General features: G+C 41.2%; 32 non-coding genes and 1 pseudogene across 32 annotated transcripts; all 33 read left to right on the forward strand.

Annotated features, from left to right (window-relative positions):
• The first annotated feature begins 208 nt into the window (after window positions 1-208).
• LOC127928459 (5S ribosomal RNA) lies at window positions 209-327 on the forward strand. The gene has a single exon (XR_008131198.1). It is a non-coding gene; the product is annotated as a 5S ribosomal RNA (ribosomal RNA).
• A 240-nt stretch (window positions 328-567) lies between these two features.
• On the forward strand, window positions 568-686 carry LOC127928467 (5S ribosomal RNA). The gene has a single exon (XR_008131205.1). It is a non-coding gene; the product is annotated as a 5S ribosomal RNA (ribosomal RNA).
• Window positions 687-925: 239 nt separating this feature from the next.
• Window positions 926-1,044, forward strand: LOC127928468 (5S ribosomal RNA). The gene has a single exon (XR_008131206.1). It is a non-coding gene; the product is annotated as a 5S ribosomal RNA (ribosomal RNA).
• A 240-nt stretch (window positions 1,045-1,284) lies between these two features.
• Window positions 1,285-1,403, forward strand: LOC127928438 (5S ribosomal RNA). The gene has a single exon (XR_008131177.1). It is a non-coding gene; the product is annotated as a 5S ribosomal RNA (ribosomal RNA).
• Window positions 1,404-1,643: 240 nt separating this feature from the next.
• Window positions 1,644-1,762, forward strand: LOC127928439 (5S ribosomal RNA). Its single transcript, XR_008131178.1, has one exon. It is a non-coding gene; the product is annotated as a 5S ribosomal RNA (ribosomal RNA).
• A 240-nt stretch (window positions 1,763-2,002) lies between these two features.
• LOC127928440 (5S ribosomal RNA) lies at window positions 2,003-2,121 on the forward strand. Its single transcript, XR_008131179.1, has one exon. It is a non-coding gene; the product is annotated as a 5S ribosomal RNA (ribosomal RNA).
• Window positions 2,122-2,360: 239 nt separating this feature from the next.
• LOC127928441 (5S ribosomal RNA) lies at window positions 2,361-2,479 on the forward strand. Its single transcript, XR_008131180.1, has one exon. It is a non-coding gene; the product is annotated as a 5S ribosomal RNA (ribosomal RNA).
• A 241-nt stretch (window positions 2,480-2,720) lies between these two features.
• On the forward strand, window positions 2,721-2,839 carry LOC127928442 (5S ribosomal RNA). Its single transcript, XR_008131181.1, has one exon. It is a non-coding gene; the product is annotated as a 5S ribosomal RNA (ribosomal RNA).
• Window positions 2,840-3,079: 240 nt separating this feature from the next.
• Window positions 3,080-3,198, forward strand: LOC127928443 (5S ribosomal RNA). The gene has a single exon (XR_008131182.1). It is a non-coding gene; the product is annotated as a 5S ribosomal RNA (ribosomal RNA).
• A 240-nt stretch (window positions 3,199-3,438) lies between these two features.
• On the forward strand, window positions 3,439-3,557 carry LOC127928444 (5S ribosomal RNA). The gene has a single exon (XR_008131183.1). It is a non-coding gene; the product is annotated as a 5S ribosomal RNA (ribosomal RNA).
• A 240-nt stretch (window positions 3,558-3,797) lies between these two features.
• LOC127928445 (5S ribosomal RNA) lies at window positions 3,798-3,916 on the forward strand. The gene has a single exon (XR_008131184.1). It is a non-coding gene; the product is annotated as a 5S ribosomal RNA (ribosomal RNA).
• A 238-nt stretch (window positions 3,917-4,154) lies between these two features.
• Window positions 4,155-4,273, forward strand: LOC127928446 (5S ribosomal RNA). Its single transcript, XR_008131185.1, has one exon. It is a non-coding gene; the product is annotated as a 5S ribosomal RNA (ribosomal RNA).
• Window positions 4,274-4,512: 239 nt separating this feature from the next.
• LOC127928447 (5S ribosomal RNA) lies at window positions 4,513-4,631 on the forward strand. Its single transcript, XR_008131186.1, has one exon. It is a non-coding gene; the product is annotated as a 5S ribosomal RNA (ribosomal RNA).
• Window positions 4,632-4,871: 240 nt separating this feature from the next.
• Window positions 4,872-4,990, forward strand: LOC127928449 (5S ribosomal RNA). The gene has a single exon (XR_008131188.1). It is a non-coding gene; the product is annotated as a 5S ribosomal RNA (ribosomal RNA).
• A 238-nt stretch (window positions 4,991-5,228) lies between these two features.
• LOC127928450 (5S ribosomal RNA) lies at window positions 5,229-5,347 on the forward strand. Its single transcript, XR_008131189.1, has one exon. It is a non-coding gene; the product is annotated as a 5S ribosomal RNA (ribosomal RNA).
• Window positions 5,348-5,588: 241 nt separating this feature from the next.
• On the forward strand, window positions 5,589-5,707 carry LOC127928451 (5S ribosomal RNA). Its single transcript, XR_008131190.1, has one exon. It is a non-coding gene; the product is annotated as a 5S ribosomal RNA (ribosomal RNA).
• Window positions 5,708-5,947: 240 nt separating this feature from the next.
• LOC127928452 (5S ribosomal RNA) lies at window positions 5,948-6,066 on the forward strand. Its single transcript, XR_008131191.1, has one exon. It is a non-coding gene; the product is annotated as a 5S ribosomal RNA (ribosomal RNA).
• A 239-nt stretch (window positions 6,067-6,305) lies between these two features.
• On the forward strand, window positions 6,306-6,424 carry LOC127928453 (5S ribosomal RNA). The gene has a single exon (XR_008131192.1). It is a non-coding gene; the product is annotated as a 5S ribosomal RNA (ribosomal RNA).
• Window positions 6,425-6,664: 240 nt separating this feature from the next.
• LOC127928454 (5S ribosomal RNA) lies at window positions 6,665-6,783 on the forward strand. The gene has a single exon (XR_008131193.1). It is a non-coding gene; the product is annotated as a 5S ribosomal RNA (ribosomal RNA).
• A 240-nt stretch (window positions 6,784-7,023) lies between these two features.
• Window positions 7,024-7,142, forward strand: LOC127928455 (5S ribosomal RNA). The gene has a single exon (XR_008131194.1). It is a non-coding gene; the product is annotated as a 5S ribosomal RNA (ribosomal RNA).
• A 239-nt stretch (window positions 7,143-7,381) lies between these two features.
• On the forward strand, window positions 7,382-7,500 carry LOC127928456 (5S ribosomal RNA). Its single transcript, XR_008131195.1, has one exon. It is a non-coding gene; the product is annotated as a 5S ribosomal RNA (ribosomal RNA).
• A 239-nt stretch (window positions 7,501-7,739) lies between these two features.
• Window positions 7,740-7,858, forward strand: LOC127928457 (5S ribosomal RNA). The gene has a single exon (XR_008131196.1). It is a non-coding gene; the product is annotated as a 5S ribosomal RNA (ribosomal RNA).
• A 228-nt stretch (window positions 7,859-8,086) lies between these two features.
• Window positions 8,087-8,205, forward strand: LOC127928465 (5S ribosomal RNA). Its single transcript, XR_008131204.1, has one exon. It is a non-coding gene; the product is annotated as a 5S ribosomal RNA (ribosomal RNA).
• Window positions 8,206-8,445: 240 nt separating this feature from the next.
• On the forward strand, window positions 8,446-8,564 carry LOC127928458 (5S ribosomal RNA). Its single transcript, XR_008131197.1, has one exon. It is a non-coding gene; the product is annotated as a 5S ribosomal RNA (ribosomal RNA).
• Window positions 8,565-8,804: 240 nt separating this feature from the next.
• On the forward strand, window positions 8,805-8,923 carry LOC127928460 (5S ribosomal RNA). The gene has a single exon (XR_008131199.1). It is a non-coding gene; the product is annotated as a 5S ribosomal RNA (ribosomal RNA).
• Window positions 8,924-9,162: 239 nt separating this feature from the next.
• LOC127928461 (5S ribosomal RNA) lies at window positions 9,163-9,281 on the forward strand. The gene has a single exon (XR_008131200.1). It is a non-coding gene; the product is annotated as a 5S ribosomal RNA (ribosomal RNA).
• Window positions 9,282-9,521: 240 nt separating this feature from the next.
• On the forward strand, window positions 9,522-9,640 carry LOC127928462 (5S ribosomal RNA). The gene has a single exon (XR_008131201.1). It is a non-coding gene; the product is annotated as a 5S ribosomal RNA (ribosomal RNA).
• A 239-nt stretch (window positions 9,641-9,879) lies between these two features.
• LOC127928463 (5S ribosomal RNA) lies at window positions 9,880-9,998 on the forward strand. The gene has a single exon (XR_008131202.1). It is a non-coding gene; the product is annotated as a 5S ribosomal RNA (ribosomal RNA).
• Window positions 9,999-10,238: 240 nt separating this feature from the next.
• Window positions 10,239-10,357, forward strand: LOC127928464 (5S ribosomal RNA). Its single transcript, XR_008131203.1, has one exon. It is a non-coding gene; the product is annotated as a 5S ribosomal RNA (ribosomal RNA).
• A 240-nt stretch (window positions 10,358-10,597) lies between these two features.
• Window positions 10,598-10,716, forward strand: LOC127928466 (uncharacterized; annotated as a pseudogene).
• Window positions 10,717-16,783: 6,067 nt separating this feature from the next.
• Window positions 16,784-16,902, forward strand: LOC127928437 (5S ribosomal RNA). Its single transcript, XR_008131176.1, has one exon. It is a non-coding gene; the product is annotated as a 5S ribosomal RNA (ribosomal RNA).
• Window positions 16,903-17,154: 252 nt separating this feature from the next.
• Window positions 17,155-17,273, forward strand: LOC127928448 (5S ribosomal RNA). The gene has a single exon (XR_008131187.1). It is a non-coding gene; the product is annotated as a 5S ribosomal RNA (ribosomal RNA).
• A 7,013-nt stretch (window positions 17,274-24,286) lies between these two features.
• Window positions 24,287-24,368, forward strand: trnas-aga (transfer RNA serine (anticodon AGA)). The gene has a single exon. It is a non-coding gene; the product is annotated as a tRNA-Ser (tRNA).
• Window positions 24,369-26,579: the final 2,211 nt, after the last annotated feature.

The raw sequence follows: 26,579 nt of genomic DNA on the forward strand, positions 1-26,579 counted from the left end.
GCTGAAATATGTGCCCTCGCTTTGAAATAAGTAAGCAAGATTAGTTTGTATTTCATCCAACAATCTGTGCTACAAATTATGGCTGCAGTATATGCAATTTCTTCCACTTTTTGAGTGACACAAAGATACTTATCTACATGGTGAAAATGCAACAGCTGTTAATCACACTCACTTTGACTTTATATAGTGCACCGAGAGAAAGTTTCTCGCTTACGACCACACCGGCCTGAGTACGCCTGATCTCGTCTGATCTCAGAAGCTAAGCAGGGTCGGGCCTGGTTAGTACTTGGATGGGAGACCGCCTGGGAATACCAGGTGCTGTAAGCTTTTTGTCAACTCTGTCCGTTTCTTCCCACAAGGCTGAAATATGTGCCCTCGCTTTGAAATAAGTAAGCAAGATTAGTTTGTATTTCACCCAACAATCTGTGCTACAAATTATGGCTGCAGTATATGCAATTTCTTCCACTTTTTGAGTGACACAAAGATACTTATCTACATGGTGAAAATGCAACAGCTGTTAATCACACTCACTTTGACTTTATATAGTGCACCGAGAGAAAGTTTCTCGCTTACGACCACACCGGCCTGAGTACGCCTGATCTCGTCTGATCTCAGAAGCTAAGCAGGGTCGGGCCTGGTTAGTACTTGGATGGGAGACCGCCTGGGAATACCAGGTGCTGTAAGCTTTTGTCAACTCTGTCCGTTTCTTCCCACAAGGCTGAAATATGTGCCCTCGCTTTGAAATAAGTAAGCAAGATTAGTTTGTATTTCACCCAACAATCTGTGCTACAAATTATGGCTGCAGTATATGCAATTTCTTCCACTTTTTGAGTGACACAAAGATACTTATCTACATGGTGAAAATGCAACAGCTGTTAATCACACTCACTTTGACTTTATATAGTGCACCGAGAGAAAGTTTCTCGCTTACGACCACACCGGCCTGAGTACGCCTGATCTCGTCTGATCTCAGAAGCTAAGCAGGGTCGGGCCTGGTTAGTACTTGGATGGGAGACCGCCTGGGAATACCAGGTGCTGTAAGCTTTTTGTCAACTCTGTCCGTTTCTTCCCACAAGGCTGAAATATGTGCCCTCGCTTTGAAATAAGTAAGCAAGATTAGTTTGTATTTCACCCAACAATCTGTGCTACAAATTATGGCTGCAGTATATGCAATTTCTTCCACTTTTTGAGTGACACAAAGATACTTATCTACATGGTGAAAATGCAACAGCTGTTAATCACACTCACTTTGACTTTATATAGTGCACCGAGAGAAAGTTTCTCGCTTACGACCACACCGGCCTGAGTACGCCTGATCTCGTCTGATCTCAGAAGCTAAGCAGGGTCGGGCCTGGTTAGTACTTGGATGGGAGACCGCCTGGGAATACCAGGTGCTGTAAGCTTTTTGTCAACTCTGTCCGTTTCTTCCCACAAGGCTGAAATATGTGCCCTCGCTTTGAAATAAGTAAGCAAGATTAGTTTGTATTTCACCCAACAATCTGTGCTACAAATTATGGCTGCAGTATATGCAATTTCTTCCACTTTTTGAGTGACACAAAGATACTTATCTACATGGTGAAAATGCAACAGCTGTTAATCACACTCACTTTGACTTTATATAGTGCACCGAGAGAAAGTTTCTCGCTTACGACCACACCGGCCTGAGTACGCCTGATCTCGTCTGATCTCAGAAGCTAAGCAGGGTCGGGCCTGGTTAGTACTTGGATGGGAGACCGCCTGGGAATACCAGGTGCTGTAAGCTTTTTGTCAACTCTGTCCGTTTCTTCCCACAAGGCTGAAATATGTGCCCTCGCTTTGAAATAAGTAAGCAAGATTAGTTTGTATTTCACCCAACAATCTGTGCTACAAATTATGGCTGCAGTATATGCAATTTCTTCCACTTTTTGAGTGACACAAAGATACTTATCTACATGGTGAAAATGCAACAGCTGTTAATCACACTCACTTTGACTTTATATAGTGCACCGAGAGAAAGTTTCTCGCTTACGACCACACCGGCCTGAGTACGCCTGATCTCGTCTGATCTCAGAAGCTAAGCAGGGTCGGGCCTGGTTAGTACTTGGATGGGAGACCGCCTGGGAATACCAGGTGCTGTAAGCTTTTGTCAACTCTGTCCGTTTCTTCCCACAAGGCTGAAATATGTGCCCTCGCTTTGAAATAAGTAAGCAAGATTAGTTTGTATTTCACCCAACAATCTGTGCTACAAATTATGGCTGCAGTATATGCAATTTCTTCCACTTTTTGAGTGACACAAAGATACTTATCTACATGGTGAAAATGCAACAGCTGTTAATCACACTCACTTTGACTTTATATAGTGCACCGAGAGAAAGTTTCTCGCTTACGACCACACCGGCCTGAGTACGCCTGATCTCGTCTGATCTCAGAAGCTAAGCAGGGTCGGGCCTGGTTAGTACTTGGATGGGAGACCGCCTGGGAATACCAGGTGCTGTAAGCTTTTGTCAACTCTTTGTCCGTTTCTTCCCACAAGGCGGAAATATGTGCCCTCGCTTTGAAATAAGTAAGCAAGATTAGTTTGTATTTCACCCAACAATCTGTGCTACAAATTATGGCTGCAGTATATGCAATTTCTTCCAATTTTTGAGTGACACAAAGATACTTATCTACATGGTGAAAATGCAACAGCTGTTAATCACACTCACTTTGACTTTATATAGTGCACCGAGAGAAAGATTCTCGCTTACGACCACACCGGCCTGAGTACGCCTGATCTCGTCTGATCTCAGAAGCTAAGCAGGGTCGGGCCTGGTTAGTACTTGGATGGGAGACCGCCTGGGAATACCAGGTGCTGTAAGCTTTTTGTCAACTCTGTCCGTTTCTTCCCACAAGGCTGAAATATGTGCCCTCGCTTTGAAATAAGTAAGCAAGATTAGTTTGTATTTCACCCAACAATCTGTGCTACAAATTATGGCTGCAGTATATGCAATTTCTTCCACTTTTTGAGTGACACAAAGATACTTATCTACATGGTGAAAATGCAACAGCTGTTAATCACACTCACTTTGACTTTATATAGTGCACCGAGAGAAAGTTTCTCGCTTACGACCACACCGGCCTGAGTACGCCTGATCTCGTCTGATCTCAGAAGCTAAGCAGGGTCGGGCCTGGTTAGTACTTGGATGGGAGACCGCCTGGGAATACCAGGTGCTGTAAGCTTTTTGTCAACTCTGTCCGTTTCTTCCCACAAGGCTGAAATATGTGCCCTCGCTTTGAAATAAGTAAGCAAGATTAGTTTGTATTTCACCCAACAATCTGTGCTACAAATTATGGCTGCAGTATATGCAATTTCTTCCACTTTTTGAGTGACACAAAGATACTTATCTACATGGTGAAAATGCAACAGCTGTTAATCACACTCACTTTGACTTTATATAGTGCACCGAGAGAAAGTTTCTCGCTTACGACCACACCGGCCTGAGTACGCCTGATCTCGTCTGATCTCAGAAGCTAAGCAGGGTCGGGCCTGGTTAGTACTTGGATGGGAGACCGCCTGGGAATACCAGGTGCTGTAAGCTTTTTGTCAACTCTGTCCGTTTCTTCCCACAAGGCTGAAATATGTGCCCTCGCTTTGAAATAAGTAAGCAAGATTAGTTTGTATTTCACCCAACAATCTGTGCTACAAATTATGGCTGCAGTATATGCAATTTCTTCCACTTTTTGAGTGACACAAAGATACTTATCTACATGGTGAAAATGCAACAGCTGTTAATCACACTCACTTTGACTTTATATAGTGCACCGAGAGAAAGTTTCTCGCTTACGACCACACCGGCCTGAGTACGCCTGATCTCGTCTGATCTCAGAAGCTAAGCAGGGTCGGGCCTGGTTAGTACTTGGATGGGAGACCGCCTGGGAATACCAGGTGCTGTAAGCTTTTTGTCAACTCTGTCCGTTTCTTCCCACAAGGCTGAAATATGTGCCCTCGCTTTGAAATAAGTAAGCAAGATTAGTTTGTATTTCACCCAACAATCTGTGCTACAAATTATGGCCAGTATATGCAATTTCTTCCACTTTTTGAGTGACACAAAGATACTTATCTACATGGTGAAAATGCAACAGCTGTTAATCACACTCACTTTGACTTTATATAGTGCACCGAGAGAAAGTTTCTCGCTTACGACCACACCGGCCTGAGTACGCCTGATCTCGTCTGATCTCAGAAGCTAAGCAGGGTCGGGCCTGGTTAGTACTTGGATGGGAGACCGCCTGGGAATACCAGGTGCTGTAAGCTTTTGTCAACTCTGTCCGTTTCTTCCCACAAGGCTGAAATATGTGCCCTCGCTTTGAAATAAGTAAGCAAGATTAGTTTGTATTTCACCCAACAATCTGTGCTACAAATTATGGCTGCAGTATATGCAATTTCTTCCACTTTTTGAGTGACACAAAGATACTTATCTACATGGTGAAAATGCAACAGCTGTTAATCACACTCACTTTGACTTTATATAGTGCACCGAGAGAAAGTTTCTCGCTTACGACCACACCGGCCTGAGTACGCCTGATCTCGTCTGATCTCAGAAGCTAAGCAGGGTCGGGCCTGGTTAGTACTTGGATGGGAGACCGCCTGGGAATACCAGGTGCTGTAAGCTTTTTGTCAACTCTGTCCGTTTCTTCCCACAAGGCTGAAATATGTGCCCTCGCTTTGAAATAAGTAAGCAAGATTAGTTTGTATTTCACCCAACAATCTGTGCTACAAATTATGGCTGCAGTATATGCAATTTCTTCCACTTTTTGAGTGACACAAAGATACTTATCTACATGGTGAAAATGCAACAGCTGTTAATCACACTCACTTTGACTTTATATAGTGCACCGAGAGAAAGTTTCTCGCTTACGACCACACCGGCCTGAGTACGCCTGATCTCGTCTGATCTCAGAAGCTAAGCAGGGTCGGGCCTGGTTAGTACTTGGATGGGAGACCGCCTGGGAATACCAGGTGCTGTAAGCTTTTTGTCAACTCTGTCCGTTTCTTCCCACAAGGCTGAAATGTGCCCTCGCTTTGAAATAAGTAAGCAAGATTAGTTTGTATTTCACCCAACAATCTGTGCTACAAATTATGGCTGCAGTATATGCAATTTCTTCCACTTTTTGAGTGACACAAAGATACTTATCTACATGGTGAAAATGCAACAGCTGTTAATCACACTCACTTTGACTTTATATAGTGCACCGAGAGAAAGTTTCTCGCTTACGACCACACCGGCCTGAGTACGCCTGATCTCGTCTGATCTCAGAAGCTAAGCAGGGTCGGGCCTGGTTAGTACTTGGATGGGAGACCGCCTGGGAATACCAGGTGCTGTAAGCTTTTGTCAACTCTGTCCGTTTCTTCCCACAAGGCTGAAATATGTGCCCTCGCTTTGAAATAAGTAAGCAAGATTAGTTTGTATTTCACCCAACAATCTGTGCTACAAATTATGGCTGCAGTATATGCAATTTCTTCCACTTTTTGAGTGACACAAAGATACTTATCTACATGGTGAAAATGGGCAACAGCTGTTAATCACACTCACTTTGACTTTATATAGTGCACCGAGAGAAAGTTTCTCGCTTACGACCACACCGGCCTGAGTACGCCTGATCTCGTCTGATCTCAGAAGCTAAGCAGGGTCGGGCCTGGTTAGTACTTGGATGGGAGACCGCCTGGGAATACCAGGTGCTGTAAGCTTTTTGTCAACTCTGTCCGTTTCTTCCCACAAGGCTGAAATATGTGCCCTCGCTTTGAAATAAGTAAGCAAGATTAGTTTGTATTTCACCCAACAATCTGTGCTACAAATTATGGCTGCAGTATATGCAATTTCTTCCACTTTTTGAGTGACACAAAGATACTTATCTACATGGTGAAAATGCAACAGCTGTTAATCACACTCACTTTGACTTTATATAGTGCACCGAGAGAAAGTTTCTCGCTTACGACCACACCGGCCTGAGTACGCCTGATCTCGTCTGATCTCAGAAGCTAAGCAGGGTCGGGCCTGGTTAGTACTTGGATGGGAGACCGCCTGGGAATACCAGGTGCTGTAAGCTTTTGTCAACTCTGTCCGTTTCTTCCCACAAGGCTGAAATATGTGCCCTCGCTTTGAAATAAGTAAGCAAGATTAGTTTGTATTTCACCCAACAATCTGTGCTACAAATTATGGCTGCAGTATATGCAATTTCTTCCACTTTTTGAGTGACACAAAGATACTTATCTACATGGTGAAAATGCAACAGCTGTTAATCACACTCACTTTGACTTTATATAGTGCACCGAGAGAAAGTTTCTCGCTTACGACCACACCGGCCTGAGTACGCCTGATCTCGTCTGATCTCAGAAGCTAAGCAGGGTCGGGCCTGGTTAGTACTTGGATGGGAGACCGCCTGGGAATACCAGGTGCTGTAAGCTTTTTGTCAACTCTGTCCGTTTCTTCCCACAAGGCTGAAATATGTGCCCTCGCTTTGAAATAAGTAAGCAAGATTAGTTTGTATTTCACCCAACAATCTGTGCTACAAATTATGGCTGCAGTATATGCAATTTCTTCCACTTTTTGAGTGACACAAAGATACTTATCTACATGGTGAAAATGCAACAGCTGTTAATCACACTCACTTTGACTTTATATAGTGCACCGAGAGAAAGTTTCTCGCTTACGACCACACCGGCCTGAGTACGCCTGATCTCGTCTGATCTCAGAAGCTAAGCAGGGTCGGGCCTGGTTAGTACTTGGATGGGAGACCGCCTGGGAATACCAGGTGCTGTAAGCTTTTTGTCAACTCTGTCCGTTTCTTCCCACAAGGCTGAAATATGTGCCCTCGCTTTGAAATAAGTAAGCAAGATTAGTTTGTATTTCACCCAACAATCTGTGCTACAAATTATGGCTGCAGTATATGCAATTTCTTCCACTTTTTGAGTGACACAAAGATACTTATCTACATGGTGAAAATGCAACAGCTGTTAATCACACTCACTTTGACTTTATATAGTGCACCGAGAGAAAGTTTCTCGCTTACGACCACACCGGCCTGAGTACGCCTGATCTCGTCTGATCTCAGAAGCTAAGCAGGGTCGGGCCTGGTTAGTACTTGGATGGGAGACCGCCTGGGAATACCAGGTGCTGTAAGCTTTTGTCAACTCTGTCCGTTTCTTCCCACAAGGCTGAAATATGTGCCCTCGCTTTGAAATAAGTAAGCAAGATTAGTTTGTATTTCACCCAACAATCTGTGCTACAAATTATGGCTGCAGTATATGCAATTTCTTCCACTTTTTGAGTGACACAAAGATACTTATCTACATGGTGAAAATGCAACAGCTGTTAATCACACTCACTTTGACTTTATATAGTGCACCGAGAGAAAGTTTCTCGCTTACGACCACACCGGCCTGAGTACGCCTGATCTCGTCTGATCTCAGAAGCTAAGCAGGGTCGGGCCTGGTTAGTACTTGGATGGGAGACCGCCTGGGAATACCAGGTGCTGTAAGCTTTTGTCAACTCTGTCCGTTTCTTCCCACAAGGCTGAAATATGTGCCCTCGCTTTGAAATAAGTAAGCAAGATTAGTTTGTATTTCACCCAACAATCTGTGCTACAAATTATGGCTGCAGTATATGCAATTTCTTCCACTTTTTGAGTGACACAAAGATACTTATCTACATGGTGAAAATGCAACAGCTGTTAATCACACTCACTTTGACTTTATATAGTGCACCGAGAGAAAGTTTCTCGCTTACGACCACACCGGCCTGAGTACGCCTGATCTCGTCTGATCTCAGAAGCTAAGCAGGGTCGGGCCTGGTTAGTACTTGGATGGGAGACCGCCTGGGAATACCAGGTGCTGTAAGCTTTTTGTCAACTCTGTCCGTTTCTTCCCACAAGGCTGAAATATGTGCCCTCGCTTTGAAATAAGTAAGCAAGATTAGTTTGTATTTCACCCAACAATCTGTGCTACAAATTATGGCTGCAGTATATGCAATTTCTTCCACTTTTTGAGTGACACAAAGATACTTATCTACATGGTGAAAATGCAACAGCTCACTTTGACTTTATATAGTGCACCGAGAGAAAGTTTCTCGCTTACGACCACACCGGCCTGAGTATGCCTGATCTCGTCTGATCTCAGAAGCTAAGCAGGGTCGGGCCTGGTTAGTACTTGGATGGGAGACCGCCTGGGAATACCAGGTGCTGTAAGCTTTCTGTCAACTCTGTCCGTTTCTTCCCACAAGGCTGAAATATGTGCCCTCGCTTTGAAATAAGTAAGCAAGATTAGTTTGTATTTCATCCAACAATCCGTGCTACAAATTATGGCTGCAGTATATGCAATTTCTTCCACTTTTTGAGTGACACAAAGATACTTATCTACATGGTGAAAATGCAACAGCTGTTAATCACACTCACTTTGACTTTATATAGTGCACCGAGAGAAAGTTTCTCGCTTACGACCACACCGGCCTGAGTACGCCTGATCTCGTCTGATCTCAGAAGCTAAGCAGGGTCGGGCCTGGTTAGTACTTGGATGGGAGACCGCCTGGGAATACCAGGTGCTGTAAGCTTTTTGTCAACTCTGTCCGTTTCTTCCCACAAGGCTGAAATATGTGCCCTCGCTTTGAAATAAGTAAGCAAGATTAGTTTGTATTTCACCCAACAATCTGTGCTACAAATTATGGCTGCAGTATATGCAATTTCTTCCACTTTTTGAGTGACACAAAGATACTTATCTACATGGTGAAAATGCAACAGCTGTTAATCACACTCACTTTGACTTTATATAGTGCACCGAGAGAAAGTTTCTCGCTTACGACCACACCGGCCTGAGTACGCCTGATCTCGTCTGATCTCAGAAGCTAAGCAGGGTCGGGCCTGGTTAGTACTTGGATGGGAGACCGCCTGGGAATACCAGGTGCTGTAAGCTTTTGTCAACTCTGTCCGTTTCTTCCCACAAGGCTGAAATATGTGCCCTCGCTTTGAAATAAGTAAGCAAGATTAGTTTGTATTTCACCCAACAATCTGTGCTACAAATTATGGCTGCAGTATATGCAATTTCTTCCACTTTTTGAGTGACACAAAGATACTTATCTACATGGTGAAAATGCAACAGCTGTTAATCACACTCACTTTGACTTTATATAGTGCACCGAGAGAAAGTTTCTCGCTTACGACCACACCGGCCTGAGTACGCCTGATCTCGTCTGATCTCAGAAGCTAAGCAGGGTCGGGCCTGGTTAGTACTTGGATGGGAGACCGCCTGGGAATACCAGGTGCTGTAAGCTTTTTGTCAACTCTGTCCGTTTCTTCCCACAAGGCTGAAATATGTGCCCTCGCTTTGAAATAAGTAAGCAAGATTAGTTTGTATTTCACCCAACAATCTGTGCTACAAATTATGGCTGCAGTATATGCAATTTCTTCCACTTTTTGAGTGACACAAAGATACTTATCTACATGGTGAAAATGCAACAGCTGTTAATCACACTCACTTTGACTTTATATAGTGCACCGAGAGAAAGTTTCTCGCTTACGACCACACCGGCCTGAGTACGCCTGATCTCGTCTGATCTCAGAAGCTAAGCAGGGTCGGGCCTGGTTAGTACTTGGATGGGAGACCGCCTGGGAATACCAGGTGCTGTAAGCTTTTGTCAACTCTGTCCGTTTCTTCCCACAAGGCTGAAATATGTGCCCTCGCTTTGAAATAAGTAAGCAAGATTAGTTTGTATTTCACCCAACAATCTGTGCTACAAATTATGGCTGCAGTATATGCAATTTCTTCCACTTTTTGAGTGACACAAAGATACTTATCTACATGGTGAAAATGCAACAGCTGTTAATCACACTCACTTTGACTTTATATAGTGCACCGAGAGAAAGTTTCTCGCTTACGACCACACCGGCCTGAGTACGCCTGATCTCGTCTGATCTCAGAAGCTAAGCAGGGTCGGGCCTGGTTAGTACTTGGATGGGAGACCGCCTGGGAATACCAGGTGCTGTAAGCTTTTTGTCAACTCTGTCCGTTTCTTCCCACAAGGCTGAAATATGTGCCCTCGCTTTGAAATAAGTAAGCAAGATTAGTTTGTATTTCACCCAACAATCTGTGCTACAAATTATGGCTGCAGTATATGCAATTTCTTCCACTTTTTGAGTGACACAAAGATACTTATCTACATGGTGAAAATGCAACAGCTGTTAATCACACTCACTTTGACTTTATATAGTGCACCGAGAGATAGTTTCTCGCTTACGACCACACCGGCCTGAGTACGCCTGATCTCGTCTGATCTCAGAAGCTAAGCAGGGTCGGGCCTGGTTAGTACTTGGATGGGAGACCGCCTGGGAATACCAGGTGCTGTAAGCTTTTTGTCAACTCTGTCCGTTTCTTCCCACAAGGCTGAAATATGTGCCCTCGCTTTGAAATAAGTAAGCAAGATTAGTTTGTATTTCATCCAACAATCTGTGCTACAAATTATGGCTGCAGTATATGCAATTTCTTCCACTTTTTGAGTGACACAAAGATACTTATCTACATGGTGAAAATGCAACAGCTGTTAATCACACTCACTTTGACTTTATATAGTGCACCGAGAGATAGTTTCTCGCTTACGACCACACCGGCCTGAGTACGCCTGATCTCGTCTGATCTCAGAAGCAAAGCAGGGTCGGGCCTGGTTAGTACTTGGATGGGAGACCGCCTGGGAATACCAGGTGCTGTAATTATTTTGTCAACTCTTTGTCCGTTTCTTCCCACAAGGCTGAAATATGTGCCCTCGCTTTGAAATAAGTAAGCAAGATTAGTTTGTATTTCATCCAACAATCTGTGCTACAAATTATGGCTGCAGTATATGCAATTTCTTCCACTTTTTGACTGACACAAAGATACTTATCTACATGGTGAAAATGCAACAGCTGTTAATCACACTCACTTTGACTTTATATAGTGCACCAAGAGATAGTTTCTCGCTTACGACCACACCGGCCTGAGTACGCCCCTTTTTGGAAGTTTCAGGAAGTGAGTGAGCAGCAGGTGTTTGAATTGTTTGGAGAGAAAAAAAATTGTTTTTGGTTTTTGTTGAATCACATACTTTAAGTGAAGGAGTTTGTGTTGGGAGTGTAGTTCATTGTAAATAGTTGCGTTTTAATCCCCCAACGGCGTGAGCTGTTTGGGGGATTCTACGTAAAATAACCGGATGGATTCAATGGCTTCGACATCAAGAATAACAACAACAACGAGAATGGACAACGGAGAAAAAAGAGCGTCGAATGAAGAGTTGAGGAGGAGAAAATATGAGAAAGTACTGACAGTGAACGTGGAAGTTATTGGTGAAGAAAAAATAACAACGATGGAATTGCTGAGAGGAATCAAAGAAGTATGCGGAACGATTTTGGGATGTAGAACGAAAGACAGAAATAAGTACGAAATAACCATGTCACATGAGAGGGGTAAAGAAAAACTAATAGACGGGCTAAAAATAAAGAGCTGTCAAGTCATGGCGAAAGAACTGGGGAACGATGAACTTGTGGTGTCCTTTTTGAACTTGCCGGCATATATTACGGACGAGGAAATATATGAGAAATTAGATGGATGGAAAGTGAATGCGACAACACCAATCAAGAGGAGGATGTGGCCAGGAACGGACATTGTGGATGGGACGAGATTTTGTAAAGTGAAGTTTACGGACAGTGTGCAATCATTGCCTTACTCAACAAAGTTCAATACAGTAGAGGGATTTGAATATTTCCGAGTGATCCACGATAACCAAGTTAAGGTATGTAGACTTTGTATTCAACCGGGACACATACTTAAAGAATGTCCAGAATTTATATGTCATAAATGTGGTGAACAAGGGCATTATGCCAGGGAATGTTCGAACATTGGTGATATGTGTAGAAGGTGTGACAGACCTAAGGGCAGATGTAAATGTAAGAAGATGAGTGATGTCTTATTTCTGCAAACAATGGACCTCATTACTGAAGAAGATGACGAGAGTGTGGCTATGGAGAGGGGAAGAGAGTGATATGGAAAGTGTGTCGCAGGTTATTGCAGAGACAACTATAGATGTGCTTGGAGAGTTTGTAATTCCTTCTGGCAGTACTCGAGACGCAGTCTTGGTCTCTGCTGCTGACACTGTGGAACAGCAGCACAGGATTGGTGAATTAGATACACAGGTAGAGATGGTGCAAGGTGCTTCTCAGGTGCCTGAACCTGCTTTAAGCCTGTGTGAAAATAACACCAAAGAGAGGGCTGGGTCCACTGGAGTTGATGGCACGGTTAAAGCGCATTTTACAAAAGGCTTGAATGTTGCTCCTCTCATAAGTCCAAGTCATGAGTCGGACGAAGAAATAGATAGTGAGGATTTTCAGTTGTTTTCTAGAAATAAGAGATCATTGACGAAAGCTAGGGAGGTGATGGGATCTGGAAAAAAGAAAAAGTCTATTTTGAAATGACGTGTTTTTCTTTGACTATATTTCTACATACATTAACAATGGTTAAAGTTGCATCACTAAATGGGAACAGTCTGAGAAATATGAACAAATTGGAGCAGGTTTTGGTGTCTGTGAAAGCTGACATGTGGTGTTTTCAAGAGACTAATTGGACAGACTCCAAAATGTTAGAGATTAAGAGCAAATGGTCTGAGCTAATGTTTTGTAGTCACGGAAGTGAAAAAACATGTGGAGTGGCTATTTTGGTTAAAAATGATGTGGTTCAAAATGTCAAACAGGTATATGCAGATAATCAGGGCAGACTTATTGTTATTGAGTTTGAAGTGCAAAATGTCATTTTTCGTTTAATTAACGTTTATGCTTCGAATATTGAATCGGAAAGGAGAGATATGTTTAATAACCTAAGAACACTGTGTTCAGAAAATTGTATACTGGTAGGAGATTTTAACGTGAAGTGCACTAGAATGGATGTCTCGAGATGTGATAGCTTCAGACATGATTCGTCTAGAAATGCTTTATGGGAATTAATGAAAAATGAGAATCTTGTAGATATATGGAGGGCTGAAAATTTAAATGGAAGAGTGTTTTCGAGAAGGCAGGTGGTGTTAAATGAACTAAAACAAAGCAGAATTGATTTATGTTTAGTAAAAGAAGATGTGATACAGCAGGTTCAGAAGATGTCATATAACTTTACAGCATACAGTGATCATGCAGTAATGTCATTTCAGATAGGTTTTGCTGTGGAGATGAGAGGGGGAGGTGTCTGGTGTTTAAATGCCAGTCTGTTAAAGGAGGAAAGTTATATAAAGGAAATTATTGAATGTATCGAAGGTGAAATGTCTAATGTACTGTTAAAAGAGAATGTGTGTTTATGGTGGGAGGAAGTGAAGGTTAAAGTAAAAAACAGGAGTATTAGGTATTCCAAAAATCGTAACCGTGTAGATAAGTTGAAAGAAAAAATGCTTAAAAATAGGATGTTACATGAACTTGAAAAGGCCGATGCTGATCCAGACTATGATGTAGTGAACTATTTGAAAATCCATGCAGAGCTAGGGTTTTATGAAAAAAAGAAATGTTTAGGTGCTATTGTTAGGAGTAAGGCACAGTATGCCTTGGAGGGAGAAAAATGTACTTCCTTTTTTCTGGGGCTTGAAAAACGAAAGCAATTTAAGAGTTATATTGTGGAATTGGAAAATGAAAAAGGTGTAAAGGTAAATGATTTTGTTGACATCGTAGATTCAGTTGAATCTTTTTACAGAAATCTTTATAAAAAGAATGATGTAGATAAAGTGTGTGTTGAAAAAGTGTTAGAGAAAATCAGTGCCAAAGTATCTCAGACAGATAGAAGGATGTGTGATGAAGAGATTTCAATTATAGAAATCAAGGAAGCAATTGAGAATACTCAAGGAAATAAAAGTCCAGGGTTGGATGGTTTAACAAATGAATTCTATAAAGTTTTTGTGGATATTTTGGCACCCATTTTATTGAAGGTTTTTCAGTATATGGAAGAGAATAAGGAAATCCCTGAGTCTATGTCAATTGGTATGTTAACCGTCTTATTTAAAAATAGAGGCAGTAGGTTAAAGTTAGAAAATTATAGGCCTATTAGTCTTCTAAATTCAGATTATAAAATACTGACTAAAGTTTTAGCTAATAGGATGAAAAAGGTGATTGGAAGTATTATTACATCAACACAAGCCTACGGAATACCTGGAAGAGATGTTGCAGATATAATTTGTACAATTAGAGATGTTGTTAATCATATGAAAAATGAAGGTGGTATAGTTTTAAGTTTAGATTTTAAGAAAGCTTTTGATAAAGTGGAACATAGTTTTCTGCTACAGACTTTGGAGAGGTTTGGTTTTGGGCCAAAATTTGTATCTTGGATTAACTTGTTGTATAGTGGAGCAAAAAGTTGTGTTAAATGTAACGGAGTGTTAACAGATACATTCCCTATAGAGAGGTCAGTAAGGCAAGGTTGTCCTTTGTCAGCTCTATTGTACAGTGTTTCTACGGAACCTTTAGCTGTTTTAATACTTGGAGACAAAGAGGTGAGGGGTGTTGGAATCCCAGGTGGTGATGTCAGTGTTATACATCAGTATGCTGATGACACTACTTTTACTGTGAAGGATGTAGGTAGCATTGAAAGCATTATGAAAATTCTAGATATCTACTGTAAGGCATCAGGGGCTGAAGTTAATATAGAGAAGACAGAAATTATGTTTTTTGGGGATATTAATGCAAATAAGTGTGAGATTCCATTTAAGGTAGCTAAGGATTTTATGAAGGTGCTGGGAGTAAATATTGGTGAAAAGGAGAAAGAGGCAAGGGATATAACTTGGACGGGGATTCTCAATAAAATCAAGCTAACTTTGAATTTCTGGAAAAATAGAAAATTAAAGTTAAAAGGTAAAGTAATTGTTGTAAATGCTTTGGTATCATCTAAACTTGTGTATATTTTGGGAGTTCTAGACATGCCAGAGTGGGTTATAAATGAATTGAATAATGTAGTGTCTAATTTTATATGGGATGGTAAAGGTGTTAGAATTGCGCAGAAAACATTGATAGCAAACTATGATGATGGAGGTTTAAAACTTGTAGATTTTGACATTAAAAGAAAAGCTATTAGGATAAAAACAGTAAAGAAATATTTGTATGACAGCTTAGATTATGGCTGGAAACAATTTTTCAAAGTCTATTTGGATGAGAGTGGTGGATGTGAAGATAATGGTTTGTTGATGGGTCTTAAAAGGAAAATGTGTGAAAAGATACCAGATTTTTATAAAGAAGTGCTAAATGCATGGGCAGAGTTGTTGCCTAATGTGTATTATGAGTGTGGGCATATTGACCTAATCATGAATCATCCTGTTTTTTTGAATGAGAAAATTAAGTACGAAGAAAAGGTGTTATATAGTGAAGTATTCATGAGTGCAGGTCTTAGACAGATAAAAGATTTCACATATGAGGTAATTCCAGGTTTTTTTCCTGAAGAAGCTATTTTTGACACCATCCATGAATGGGATGTAGAGGTGGGTAGGGGAACAGTGAAGAATATGTACGAGAAGATAAAAGAAAGTATACCAAACACATGGGTGGATTTAATAAATAGTGAAGTTGTTAGAGAAGATTTATTTGTCTTTCCTAATTTATTTATTGGTAACAGTAAGGAGAAGGCTCATTTATCTAGTATCCCGGTGAAAAAATTCTATAAAATAATGGTAGAGAAAAATGTAAAAAGGCCAGCTGCGGAGAAAGTTTGGAAAGTAATTTTTCAAACTTTGGATGTAAAAAAGATATGGAAAACTTTAAATGTAAAATATAATAGTATGGAATGTGAAAGTAACGATTTTAAAATAAGACATAATCGTATATATACAAAGGTGGTGTTACATCAAATCAATAGGGAAATAAAAAGAGAATGTGATCTATGTGGTGAGTTACCGGAAAATGTAATACATTTGTTTGTGGAATGTGAGGAGTTAAAAGATTTATTTTGTAAGGTAAAGGGAATGATACATAGAAACTGGAAGGGTGATATTTTGAAGAGATATGTGTGGAATGAATTGGTGTTATTTGGCGTGGCTGGTAAATGTGAGGGTGTTAATGTTGTTTTGTTGAATATTGCTTTGAGTTTTGTGAGGTATGCTATTTTTTGTAGGAGGAATTATGCTTTTTTTGAGGGGAAGAGGGTAAGGGTGTGGGATATTTTTGTAGTATTGTTTAAGAAGCATATAGATATGTTTCATTGTTATGGAAGTGAATGTTTTGATGAAGCTTTTGTGGAGGGGAGTGGGTTGATTTCAAGGGTGGATGGTGGAAGAATTACTTATAATTTTTGAAAGTATTGGTATGTTAATTTCCGTTTGGTTTTTATAGTTGTTTGGTGAGTTGATTTCAACATGCCTGTTTTGTGAGATTAGGATCTATGTTATGTTTTTATTTGTTTTTGTTTTATTTATTTGAGTTCTTTGATTTGATAGGGGTAATTGTTCACCTGCCTATGTTAGTCTTGGTTTTTTTGTATTGTACATTTGATAAAATATTGTAATTGAAACTTTTTATAATCAAAAAAAATAAAAAAGTACGCCTGATCAGGTGTTGTAAGCTTTTGTCAACTCGTCTGATTTCTTCCTAAGGCGGAAATATGTGCCCTGCTTTGAAATAAGTAAGCAAGATTAGTTTGTATTTCATCCAACAATCTGTGCTACAAATTATGGCTGCAGTATATGCAATTTCTTCCACTTTTTGAGTGACACAAAGATACTTATCTACATGGTGAAAATGCAACAGCTGTTAATCACACTCACTTTGACTTTATATAGTGCACCAGAGATAGTTTCTCGCTTACGACCACACCGGCCTGAGTACGCCTGATCTCGTCTGATCTCAGAAGCTAAGCAGGGTCGGGCCTGGTTAGTACTTGGATGGGAGACCGCCTGGGAATACCAGGTGTTGTAAGCTTTTTGTCAACTCTTTGTCCGTTTCTTGTGGAACAACTCTTTGGCGCTGAAATATGTGCCCTCGCTTTGAAATAAGTAAGCAAGATTAGTTTGTATTTCATCCAACAATCTGTGCTACAAATTATGGCTGCAGTATATGCAATTTCTTCCACTTTTGAGTGACACAAAGATGCTTATCTACATGGTGAAAAATGCAACAGCTGTTAATCACACTCACTTTGACTTTATATAGTGCACCAAGAGATAGTTTCTCGCTTACGACCACACCGGCCTGAGTACGCCTGATCTCGTCTGATCTCAGAAGCTAAGCAGGGTCGGGCCTGGTTAGTACTTGGATGGGAGACCGCCTGGGAATACCAGGTGTTGTAAGCTTTTTGTCAACTCTTTGTCCGTTTCTTCCCACAAGGCGGAAATATGTGCCCTCGCTTTGAAATAAGCCTTAAAAAAGTGCTTTCTGGACCGTTTTCGAAATTGTTTCGATTTTATGTCAATTAATCATGTGTAAGAACTTTATGAATATGCTTTTGTAAAATGTTATTATCATAATTTTTTTTTAACTTGTGCATAAGGAATATGATTTGTCCATTTGCAATATGATTTCATAGTTAGTCTAGTTCAGGGGTGTCAAACATACGGCCCGCGGGCCGGAACCGGCCCCCAAGGAGGTTCGATCAGGCCCGCAGGATAATTTGAAAGTGGAAAAAAATGCATAAAAGACATGGAATTAATATATATATTTTTTAAGACAAGCCGCATCACTGAGACAGACTGAAAACAGCAGACGGTATCAATGCGCCATCTGCTGCTTGTTACGACGTTGTTAAGATTGTTAATGTCTCTACCTCTCCACTACACCCTCATTAGCCAAAATGTCGTTATCCAAACGGAGAAAAGTAGATAAGGAGTGTAGAATTTTCAAAGAAAATGGACCACGTCCTATTTATTTACAGAGATGCACGGAAAACCTTTGTGCTTGGTGTGTTTGCAACAAGTTTCGGTATTGAAGGAATATAATATTCGACGCCACTACGAGACTCATCACAGCGAAAAATATGACGGCTTGCAAGGACAACTGAGAAGAGATAAGATTAACGAATTGCTGGCGGGTCTGAGGAAACAGCAGTCAACTTTCATCCAGAGCCGAGAAGTCAGTGAAGCAGCGGTAAAAGCCAGCTACCTAATTGCTAGCGAAATAGCATTAGCATCGAAGCCGTATTCCGACGGTGACTTTGTTAAACGATGCATGATGAAGGCGGCTGAACTTGTATGTCCCGAGAAGCGACAAGCTTTTGCCAATATTAGCATGACGAGGAATACTATAGCAGAGAGGATTTCGGAACTATCGGCAGATTTAGACAGTCAATTGAAACAGAGAGTCAAGTCATTTATTGCATTTTCCGTGGCAATTGACGAGAGCACTGACATCACAGACGTGGCCCAACTGGCCATATTTATTCGAGGAGTTGATGAGACATTGACTGTTACTGAAGAGTTTCTTGAGTTGGTGCCAATGATGGACACCACAACAGCCGAGGACATTTTCGGCTCTGTCCTTGCTGCATTGGACAGAGTTGGAGTGGACTGGTCCCGCGCTGTCAGCCTGGCTACAGACGGCGCGCCATCCATGGTCGGAAAGAAAGCAGGTGTCGCGACAAAGTTCAAAGACAAAGTACAAGCCCTTAATGGAGGAGATCGTTTCTGGACATTTCACTGTATTTTGCACCAGGAGGCATTGTGTTGCAAGTCGCTGAAAATGGACCACGTCATGGAGGTGGTTGTTCGCACTGTAAATTTCATCCGGTCCCGATGTCTGAACCATCGTCAGTTTGACAAACTTCTCAGCGACAGCAACATTACCCACAGCCTGCCATACCACACTGAAGTGAGATGGTTAAGCCGAGGCGCTGTGCTGAGGCATTTCTTTGATCTACGAGAGGAAATCGGACAGTTCATGGAGAAAAAGGAAAACCGGTGTTGGAATTACAATCTCAGGAATGGCTACGGGACCTTGCATTCTTGGTTGATATTACTGAACACTTGAACAATCTGAACAAAATGTTGCAAGGCCGCAAAAAGTTGTCACACAGTTTTCTGACAACATACATGCATTTAAGTTGAAGCTGACTTTGTGGGAGATGCAACTGGCAAATGGCAACCCTGCTCATTTCCCCTGTCTGAGAGATGTGTGTGTGACCAGACCTGATGCGGACATGAAACGGTACAAAGACAAAATTGCAGGACTACTGCGGGAGTTTGAGAAACGTTTTCAGGTATTTGGTGAACTTGAGACAGAATTTTCAGTTTTCGCTCACCTTTCACAGTTAAAGCTTCTGATCTGCCAGTCGAAATTCAGCTAGAGATAATTGATTTGCAGTGTGATGCAGATTTGAAGGGCAAATTTGCCTCTGTAGGTCTGGACAGATTTTATCAGTATCTACTACCAGGGTACCCCAAATTAACAGCCCTGGCTGCTAAAATTTTGTGCATGTTTGGGACAACCTACCTTTGTGAACAAATTTTCTCAGTGATGAATATCAATAAAACAAAAATGCGTTCAAGGCTCACAAACAAGCACTTAAATGACATTCTGAAAGTGACAGCTAGTCAGGACATGACACCTGGTGTTGATGCACTTGTACAGGCCAAAAGATGCCAAGTTTCAGGTACAAATACAAGTCCAGACTAGACTAACACCTTTAAAATGCTGCCTTAGATACTGTTTGCATTGAAAGAATACAGCTCTGTGAAGATGAATCCTTACTGTGGTGATTTAAAAAATGTGCACTTTAATGTTAGTCAGCAGCTTCAAAACAAAAGTTGTGTGATGGAATTCTACTGTTCATACAACTCCATACATTTTCAGTATGTATTGTATGTGTATGTATGTTTCATGTATGAAGTTTACAGATTTACAGGACAGGCGAACACTTTCTTCATTACACATTTAAAATCACTCTCCTTAGTTTGTAAGGTGTACGCAGGGATTACATTTAGATTTTATATGCGTATGTGTAAGTGGTTTAAAAATTCCTTTCTTTAAAAGTCTCATTTAATCTTAAAGTGCATTACTATATTTTTCAGTACCAATTAAAGTTTTGTGCCTTTGTACAATCAGTGGGATCAGTTGCAATGCATATTTGTGAATGATAAAAGTAAATTGCACATTTGTCTAAGGAAATATGAGGTGTTTCATGAAATGTTTTGTAAAAGGATATTTCATTAAATTTCAATATTTTCCTAATGTTCTTGTGCTTCTTTACACCAAAACAAAGGAAAGACATGATATTTTGGTTATTTATAGCAGAGTATGGTATAATTTTAATGGTCCGGCCCACTTGACATCACCCTAGGCCGTATGTGGCCCACGATGCGAAATGAGTTTGACACCCCTGGTCTAGTTAGTTTTAGGGGCCAAATGCCAAATGCAAAATTAACTGGCCTGAAGAACACAGGATGGCCGAGCAGTGATAGTTGCTCCTTTCCATCGCTCGTTGTGTTGATTTCATTATGTCCATTTGTGTATGTTTTCTCACTTTTGCAAAGTCACTGTGCAATTGCAATATGGTTCATGTACCATGGTACCATGTACCATGATGTACCATCACAAATTTGTCATGCTATAAAAATCCTGCAGGAATGCAAAATTGTCTGGCCTGATGAACTCGGGATGGCTGGGCAGTGATAGTTGTTGTTCCTTTCCATCACTCGTTGTGTTGATTTCATCATGTCCATTTGGTGATGTTTTTTCACTATAGAATCATATTGCAAATGCACGTGCATTGTTGTGCAACTGGTGATTGAAAATAGGCACCTGGTAACCCAAAAATAAAAATATGGTTGTAAATGCATTTACCGGTCATTCTGATATTAATGCCCGCTATGGGAACACAGGATGGCCGGGCAGTGATAGTTGTTCCTTTCCATCACTCGTTGTGTTGATTTCATCATGTCCATTTGGTGATGTTTTTTCACTGTTGAATCATATTGCAAGTGCACGTGCATTTGCAATATGGTTCAATGGGCATTTACCATCAGAAATTTGACATGCTCAAAAATCCTACAGAAATGCAAAATTGACTGGCCCGATGAACTCTGGATGGCTGGGCAGTGATTCTGGTTCATCTCAATCGCTCGTTAGGGTTGATTTCAGAATGTCACTTTGGTGATGGTACCTCACTGTTTAAACATATTGCAAATGGACAAGAGTCACCAGCAAGTCACCGTCCATCAGTCAATTAGATATCATTCTTACACCAAACTGATACAAACTGACACCAAACCCACTTTTTCCAACTCGTTTAGTAGCCAACTATCACATACTTCAGAGCTGGCCCAAAATTCACAACACCTTCGGGTTCAAACCATAAAAAAACCATAAAAAACGTAGTTACGTTCTAGCTGCGGGTCCATTTCTTATGTTATGTGTAGGCCTAGCTTAGGCGACCCCGAATCCCAAGTTTCGGCTCGATCGGTCATTTGGTGTCCGAGCAAAACCCCAATTGGTGCTGAAAATCCACTTTTTTCCATGACTTGCTACAGGGTCCTTGAATGAGCTATCGGACAGAAACGTTGGGGTCTGTCTATATGGGCCGAGACGGTCGCAATGCACCTAGTCTTGCGACTCTGGGACATTTCTAAATGTCGTCATTTTCGTGAGGCAAAAATTAATTGAAGTCATTGCAAATGTACGAGGCTGTTTCTCGGTCCGAGAACCTTCTAGAGCCACGTAACTCACCACGCACTATCGACCTGAGGTCTAGAACAGGATTCTAAAGTTTCGGAACTCTTGGTCTGACGGTTCTTTAAAAGTTCCAACAAGGTTAACTAATGCAGGCAGTGTATGTCTCTACGCACCCCAATGGGTCCCTACTTCCAAGCTGTGTGTGTGTGTGATTTAGTTTTCCTTTGAGGTTTTATGGGAAAAATGACTGATTTACAGTTAATGGGGGCTGCCTAATCACACATATGAAGTTTTGGAAAGATCTGACTTTTTTAACCCCTCGAAACAGCCCCTGAGACACCAATTATGGCACTTCCGGTTATGTATAAGTCAACACATGTCTTGACTGAGGTAGCCTCTTACAGAATCCTGAGTTTTAAGTCTTTATGTTAAGAATTGACTGATTTACACAGGGTTGAATGCACTATGTCTATCAAACTGCAGGCAGGGTATGGATATACACTTTTAGGGCGATTTTAACCACTTCTGGTTGGTCCAGGAAGCTTAGAATCAACACAGGTAGACCTCATACTGGCCTGATGGACTGTTACCAAAGACAGGTTCATACGGCATTCATAACCCATATAGGCTTCAGGTTGAATTTAGGGGTGCAGGCAATGTATTCGTGTGTGTTTGAGAGCTTTTCTTTGACATCTGTTGGGAGAAATGACAGATGTACAGTTCAGGAGGTTTACCTAGTCACACATATGAAGTTTTGGAAAGATGTGACTTTTTTAACCCTTCAAAACAGACAGTGTGACCCAATTAAAGGCACTTCCGGTTGGCACAGGAAGCTATAGGTAAACACATGTCTTGACTGAGGTAGCCTCTTACAGAATCCTGAGTTTTAAGTCTTTAAGTTAAGAATTGACTGATCTACACAGGGTTGAATGTAGTCATTTTCACCTTTGAAGGTTATGTACATCAAAACACCTTTTGGGTCAATGTAACCACTTCCGGTTGGTCCAGGAAGCTTAGAATCGACACAGGTAGACCTCATAGTGGTCTGATGGACTGTCATAGAAGACAGGTTCATAAGGCATTCATAACCCACATAGGCTTCAGGTTGAATTTAGAGGTGCAGGCAATGTATTCCTATGGGGGAGAAGTCAATGCAAACTCTTTGAAGTAAACACCTTCTTTTAACTATTAAGGGTTAATGCCACACGGTCAAGGTTATGCTTGCACAGATCGGGAGGACCTTAGGAACGTACCTGAGGTCAAATTGTGCTTCTCACCCTAACGGTTCTCTCACTGTCACCCAAAAGCAAATGACGTTGTGGGGCAGGCTTCATTTTGGGCCTACTTTTCTAATGGTCGCTGTGCTTAGACCGAGCGAGCTACGGTCAAGCGGGGCATCTCGTTGTACTCGGCACAGCCTAGAGAATATAGGCTTTGTTTGTCTTTAAGCACCGCACTTTGTCACTCCATCCTTGCTGTGTGTGTGTTTCTGTGTGTGTGTGAGAGAGAGCTATTCTTTGACATCTGTTGGGAGAAATTACTGACTGACAGTTTATGGGGGTTGCCTAATCACACATATGAAGTTTTGAAAAGATCTGACCTTTTTAACCCTTCCGGTTGGCACAGGAAGCTATAAATAAACTCATATCCTGATTGGGGTATGCCTTTACAGAATCCTGAGTTTTAAGTCTTTACGTTAAGAACTGAGTTATGTACGGAGGGTTTAGTGAGTGTGTATTATTTCAGAAAATCATAGAAAATCACAGAAATCTCGCAGAGCTCCGCAACACACTTTAAAAAGATTCGTATGATCACCCTGCAACTGGATCTGTAACCGTTGAAAAAAAAAATCACCTATCTTTGAACATCACCAATCTGTCATTGTACGATTTCTCTTAAATGACAATAGATAAATGGCTGGTTCTTTTTTTATTGACACCGGAGGCTCCTTGACTTTGACGTGAAGTGGAAAAATAATTTCTCTATTTTAATTTTGGACCTTTAATCCCAGATAAATGGCCATAACTCAAAAACCGTTGAGGCCTAGACGCCATCTTGTTCGGGGCCAAGTGCCCATTATGCCAAACCTATGCTCACCAAGTTTCGGCTTCGAAATATTTTCAGTTTTCGAGATAAGGCCCCGTCGTGATTCGTGATGTTTTGTCCAATCCCAATATGATTGCTTATGCCCTCTTGTGGGATTTTCCGGGACAGCGGAAAAATGACCAAAATTTGATTATTTTATAAAACGGAAACCGAATGTCCGACAAAGTTCATTTGATGACATCCCGGTAGGTCCGGCCCTTCCGCTCGGCCCGACGCCGTCCGCAAATTTTACAAATGATTTCGGACGTCTAGTAAGGGACCGTACATTTGCAATATGGACTTTCTCACTAACCATTCAGCAAATGTAAAAATGTTCCCTTAGGTATGTTAGTGCCTCTCAGGAGTCATGCTGCTTAGCAGTAATAATAAGATGATGAAATAAGAATTTATAATAAACGCTCTCAAATGCAAACCTTCTGGAGCTGAGCAAAGATCAAGGAAAATAAGAAAACAGCTGTACTTAATAACAAATGAATGAGGGGAACATTTCATTTTATTGCATTATAATGAGTTAATGAGTTACTGCATTGTTTTTCAGTTGTAAAATTATCACTTTCTGTAGGCTATGCCTGGTGGCCCATTCACTGCTGACAAGCCTGTTGTCGTGGCCGAGTGGTTAAGGCGATGGACTAGAAATCAATTAGTATCTTTCTGCGCAGGTTCGAATCCTGCCGACAAAGAAATGGAATTTTCTTGACCCCTCCGGAGGTTGAAGTTTAGTCGTGTTTCTTATACCAATCATATCCTCTCAGATCTCCACAAGTACATAAGGATTAGTTGTCCATTTGGGATAGGACTGCAGGCCATCTATCCCACCTCACACCTTTACACACCTGGTTATCCATCCTTCTAGCTCTATAAGCCACAGTAGCATAGGTTACAGGTTTGTGGTCAAGCCACAGATTTCAGGTGAGATCTCATGATACACTCAACAATACAACAACACGATTCCCATGAATAACCATTCAGCCATTTGCTAAGATTTCCCCCATTTTGACATGTGGAAACCTGTTGTCACTCTTACCCTGACGGATAGCTCCAGACACTTTTTTGGTCCTATCTGAGGCATTTTTAAATTCATGTCAAAATGGCCATATTCTGAAGACACTCTTAAAGCCTGCAGGGTAATCGAACTGGCCACATCTAAAGTCATTGGTGAGAAAGCTTGTTAAACCCTAAAAGAAAAAGAAAAACACGATTGCATTGAAAATAACCATTAAGTAATTCAGGTCGCAGACTCCCCTATAGGCATGGTTTGAAACCCACTCCTGACAACTTTTTAGCGCCTGCATGTCATGCACCTTTGTAAAATCCAGTTGAAAAATAAATGACTTAAGGTAATGTAAATGACACCTAGTTAATATGAGTAGTGAAAAACTATCGTATTTTTAATATTCTGCAAAAACAAAACTAGTGACATCCATAAGGGATTATAGCTTTAACCTGGATTCACCTGGTCAGCATATGTCATGGAAAGAGCAGGTGTTCTTAATGTTTTATACACTCAGTGTAACTCATTGGCACTGAAATAAGTTATTTTCAACCATTAACTGGGGCCTTGTTGAGGCCTTATCTATGTAAGTAATGGCTGATTGACAATAAAGTATTATTTTGATGTATGGAAAAAATATGGTATGCAATTCCTATGTAGAGAATGTTCTCTCTGGTAGTTGTTCAATATGACTCCAACTTTTACAGCTTTTACAGGGCACTGTGGTAAAATGGATGTTTAATCTCAGTGTGACTCCCTGTTTAAATAAAAGTTCAATAAAAAAAAAAACATCAACACACACACAGGATATGGGGTACACATGCTATCACATCATTACATATTAGGCCCTACTGGACCTGCATTCCAGCACCATTCCAGCATCTGGAATTGACTCATGTTTGAGGTGGGGGATCAATACATGTGGGGGAAGAGGTGGCTGTCGAATGTATGATTCTGATATGTACAGGTAAGTTTATGTTTGTGTCCGTAATCTGAGGTGTGTTTGAATATGAATGAGCAGCAGTGTTGTGATCTGTCCTATCCCGTCCTTGCAGAGTGATCTTCCTTGGCCTCATCACATGTCTCAGTGGCTCCTCCTCAGGAGTGAGGGAGACACCACCACGGGACAGACACTCACCGTTAGAGATCGAACTTCAGACTCCCTCCAAAACCACTGAACCCCTCAACACACCGAAAGACATTACAGTGCACACCCTTAGAGGGAGCCGGAACAGGATAACTCCCTCCACCCTCACAAAGACACAGAGGAGGATGAACTATCCAACACCCAGGGAGAGAGAATGAGTGACCTCAGTCGAACACAGTCCGAAAGAGGAGGTGGAAGAGGCATTCGATAGAGGAGGAGGTTACCCCAGAGGCCATTCCTTCTGTTCATGTGAGCAAGAAAGAGCAGAAGGCTTCTGATCAGCCAAATGGCAGGCAGAGGGAGAGGTCATAGTGATTCACACCCACAGAGAGAAAGACAACCCACACAAGCTCTTGGTTGAGATGAACCACACAGAGGTAGAGGCAGAGGGCTTTCAGGGCTAGCCAGTCAGCCTGCCTGCTCTAATCCTCAAGTCAATTGTATTTAAATTCATGTTCATTAAAGGTTTTTATTCAATAATTGAAAAGTCCCATTTACTTAATGATCATTTTTCACTGTCTTCAACCCTCAATATCCAGGGTGTCCATGGTCACCCTTTTACTGGGCAAACACAACTTTGCATATCATCATAGAATAGGCCGAAACGTTAATCTTTTAATCTTGCTTGAATAAAACAATGCATTTTTTATAGTGAGCAAGTGTTGGGCTTTTTCCTTTTCTATGATGATTCAAATTTTTAGATTGCACCTCAACGTCCGTTTTTTTGTTGTGAAATAATACATATTTTTTTTA

Source organism: Oncorhynchus keta, unplaced genomic scaffold (assembly GCF_023373465.1).
Source record: "Oncorhynchus keta strain PuntledgeMale-10-30-2019 unplaced genomic scaffold, Oket_V2 Un_scaffold_26241_pilon_pilon, whole genome shotgun sequence".
In the NCBI taxonomy this organism is placed as follows: domain Eukaryota; kingdom Metazoa; phylum Chordata; class Actinopteri; order Salmoniformes; family Salmonidae; genus Oncorhynchus; species Oncorhynchus keta.